This window comes from Nicotiana attenuata, unplaced genomic scaffold (genome assembly GCF_001879085.1).
Source record: "Nicotiana attenuata strain UT unplaced genomic scaffold, NIATTr2, whole genome shotgun sequence".
In the NCBI taxonomy this organism is placed as follows: domain Eukaryota; kingdom Viridiplantae; phylum Streptophyta; class Magnoliopsida; order Solanales; family Solanaceae; genus Nicotiana; species Nicotiana attenuata.
The window spans coordinates 64,056-67,665 of NW_017671050.1; positions in this window are offsets into that span (position 1 = coordinate 64,056).

Sequence of the window (3,610 nt, forward strand, 5' to 3'; positions counted from 1 at the left end):
AAAACAGTGCGGTCCGCGTGGGTTGTTCAGGCAATTAAGGATGCTGAAAATCTAGCGCGGTTCGCGGCCGTTTCTGCACGGCCGCGCTGGTGGGTAAGTAATGGGTCCCACAATGTTTTCTATAAATAGAGACCCTAGGCTTCATTTTAACCTTTTCGCCAATTTTCTACCTGAGCTCTCAAATTTTCACTGTGCATCAAAACAACTTGCTTCAAGTAGTTCAAACTTTCACAACCCCTGGTAACATTCCTCACTAACGTTCTTCACTAATCTTATTCATAGGGGTTAAACGAAGAGGACGAAACCCAATACTTAGAAAAGCTGGCAATGAAAGAAGAGGTTCGCCCGTGGTTGGCCCAGCACTTGGCAGCCCCGGGCACTGTCCCAGTTTGGTTGAAAGCAGGAGAGAAGATTCTGAGAAACACATTCAGTTTTGAAGCAAAGGGTTGGTTGACCTTCGTGTGTAGTAGGCTTGACCCCTCCACTCATGATCACACAGTTCCTATTCCTCGTGCAGTGTTAGTGGCTTCTATTATGGCTGGTTTTCCTCTGAATGTGGGCAACATCATGTCAAGAGTGATTTCTACGGTCGGGCAGGAGACCAATACAAACTACCCCTTCCCGAACACTCTTTCCCTGTACTTTAGAGAATTGAAGGTAAAGAAGAAAAGGTTTGATGTCCAGGTAGATCCAGTGGCCCCCTACTCATGGTATAGTCAGTTGGGTCCCGACAACCCAAAGAGGTCCAAAAAGCCTCAGGCATCCACTTCCACCGCACCTGGCCAGTCTGAGGAGCCAGCGGTTATTGAGCAGTCCACCATCCCTGCTACCACTGAGACATTGCCTCAGGGCCCTTCTACTATTGCTGGTCCATCTACTGCAGCAGACCCAGATGTCCCTTCATCGAAGACTCACCGGTTCACTGCCCACCAGCTTGCTCAGTCTCTAGCCAGTTTGAACAACTGGATGTCAGCTGCGACATCCAAGTTGTCAAACTTGGCCACTGTAGTTCAGGCACAGTCAGCCCCTTCCACAGTTGAGATCCCTCCTTCTATTGAGGAGACACTGAAGAAGATCCTGGCCAACCAGGAAAAGATGATGGAGACACAGAATGCCTTGGCTAAGGCAGTTGGAGCACACAACACAGCATTGGGTAAACTAGCTAGGGAGCACAGGAAATTGAGGAAGCAAAAGGCTTCCAAGGAGTCAGTGATGAAGTTGAGGGAGGATGTGGATAAGCTTTTGGCGGATCAGATGCCACTTGACTTACTCTTCGGGGAGCCAACTGTAGATCCAGCAGCAGTTCAGCCACAGCAGGAGGAGACTCCCAGGCCGAGGAAGAAGAGGAAACTCCCCAGCACTGAGGGAGTTGTGATAGAGGTGGCCCAGGTTCATGAGGGTACATCCAGTGTTCCACCGGTGGTTCAGCCTGTCCTTGATCCAGCTCATGTCCCAGCAGCACAGCAGCAGCAGGTCGGAGACCAGTCTGAGGTCCCAGCTACTACAGAGGATCCAGGGACGACAGGAGACCCCACGCATGTGGACTAGGCTTGAGGGGCCTTTCTATATCCTTTTACTCTGTTTTTGAGCTTATCTTGGTAGTTGGCATTGGGGACAATGCCAGCTTTTATTCGTGGGGGTGCGCCCTGTCACACCTCCTTTTTTACACACCTACCCCGAAGGATAATGTATAAGGGAGTTTTTTCATTTAAAGTGACATTATTTGAAATGGAATTATTTATTTATTTTTTTAGAGTCGCCACTTAGATAGGATTGGCTTTTGGTGTCCCAAGTCATCGGTTTAACTTGAATCCCAAATCGAGGAAAAATTTTCGACTTCCCAATTGGAGTCTGCGAACCAGAAATTCTGAATAAGGAATTCTGTTGACCCGAGGGAAGGTGTTAGCCACCCCCCGTGGTTCTAGCACAGTCGCTTAAATTATTATAAATTGCTAAAAATCTGGTTTTTATACATATTAAAACCTATAGTGCAATTTTTAAGATTATTCACCGCTTTAGTTATTTTTTACGTAAGTGAACGCCGTTTAAGAGCGTGTTTTTGGATCACGTCACATGAAATGCACCCGGATCCTCAACACCTCTTATTCAACGTTTTTGGATTTGTATTTGGGCCACATAAATGTGCACCCGTATTTAAGAAGGTAAAATTATTAAAAAGCGCGCCTAAAGTGGCTAGCGTCTTATTAACTTTGCAGGAAGCCATGAAAATTCGCTAAATGGCATGTCCCGAATTTCTAAGTATTTTAATTAAGTATTTAATGAGGGCCCCGCAATTTATGCATTTTATTTGGCGAGGCTCGTCCCACTTTTATTTAAAGGATATCCTAAAGCATACTATGATTTTCTATTGAATTTGTCTCTAAGAGGGCCTAGTCAATATTATGAACTATTATTAAAAAAATCGAAGAATTCGGGCCTTAAACTCAAGTCCACATTTGAACAGGAGGATAACCCCCTAATTCAAACGTGCTACTTAGCTTGGAAGGCCCAACTTATAATTTAAACTCAACATCCTTCAAATCTAACGCCACTTGCAAGGCTGTCCAATATCCAGGCTATAGCACAGGCCCAGATCTCATTTACACAAGCTGGACAGCCTGGGCCCGTGATAGGCCTAAAGACCCGATGCCAAATTGATTTTGGGCCTGTTAAATTGCTTCTTCATGGCTCTAACAGCCCAGGCATTTATAAACCAAACTGAAAGCATTAGTGTTTTAAACTACCAGCTATCATCAGGAATTAATTTGCTGTGCATGAAACATGGAACTAAGCCTCATGTACGGGCCAGATTCTAAATATTTTACTAAGCTATGAGTTAACACAAACGATGATAGAAAATATGGTTATATTAGAGTTATTACCCTATGGAAGCATCAAACTTATTTGACATGTTGAAATGCATATTATTAATTGTTCCTTAGGCCTATTAATCCTGAAGTTAACATGGATACAAATATGTACTAGCCTCAGAATCAGTTGCGAATTCCACGCTGTTTTTCACAGTTTAGCAATTACTCCCACGTGAGATGAAATCTAAACAAACATCATAATTAACCTACGCTAGAGCTAAATATTACTGAATAAATACACACTAGTATAACAGTCCAATTATTACAATTGTCAAAAGTCCAGGTCGTCTATGTTTCAAATGCTACTACGACATAATCTATTGTGTAAGTTAGTGTATATACAAGTAAGCTAAACATGAAACTGATATGGGTAATTTGTCATTTATTCAATAACTCGAATACACTTGCAGATTTAATCCTTCATACGTCATTGAGGTTGAAGAATACCTGGAATTGAAGTAAAACAAAGGTGAGGATCAACTCGAACAAAAGCAGAACAACAGATGCAATTCAGCAGTGAATCAGCAGCTTGTGATCTATTGTGAGCCCCAGAAATAATATCAAATAGCCCAGGAAGGATTTTTAATGCAAACAGTCCCAGTAAACCAACCCAAACAGCTTGAATGAACCCAAACAAAATTGAAATTAAACCCAGAAACAAACTCTGGAACTTCAGCAGCCAAACACAAGGAATTTCAAGTCGTTTTCATCTTTAATCTAAGCTAGAAACTTGAATGCAG